The following is a 471-nucleotide window of genomic DNA, read 5'->3' as shown; positions in this document are numbered from 1 at the left end:
CTTTCCCAGGACAGACATAATTGGGCCTTTTGTCAAAAATGCCAGTGCATACACATGTACATTCATATCTGCCTTCAGATTTAAATGAAAGTCGCATGAGATCTCTCTACATTTAGCAGGCCTATTTTGATGGCCAGAACAAAATGCTGTGGCTTTAAAAAAAAGTCAGTTTCTGCAAAAGAGTATAAGAATTGCTTATGAAAACGACAGAAGCCTCAGTTTTTGGAAAGGAAGAACTTATGTAATGGGGAGTGTGATTAGCTATCATCAGATTTGCACTTTGTGCACTGTCTATCCCACCTCCAGAAACCACTGGCCTTTCAAGATTTTAAGATGCATATTGATTGCTTTCTTCATTTGAAGATTAATTATACTAAGAAAACAAATGTTAGCACCACATACTTGAAAACAATAGGTTTTAATTTCTGCTAGAAAATAATTGGGTTTTAAATCTGATTCATGTTTAGCACA

Source organism: Fulmarus glacialis, unplaced genomic scaffold, assembly GCF_000690835.1.
Source record: "Fulmarus glacialis isolate BGI_N327 unplaced genomic scaffold, ASM69083v1 scaffold14199, whole genome shotgun sequence".
Classification (NCBI taxonomy): Eukaryota; Metazoa; Chordata; class Aves; order Procellariiformes; family Procellariidae; genus Fulmarus; species Fulmarus glacialis.
This window is presented reverse-complemented; position numbering follows the sequence as displayed.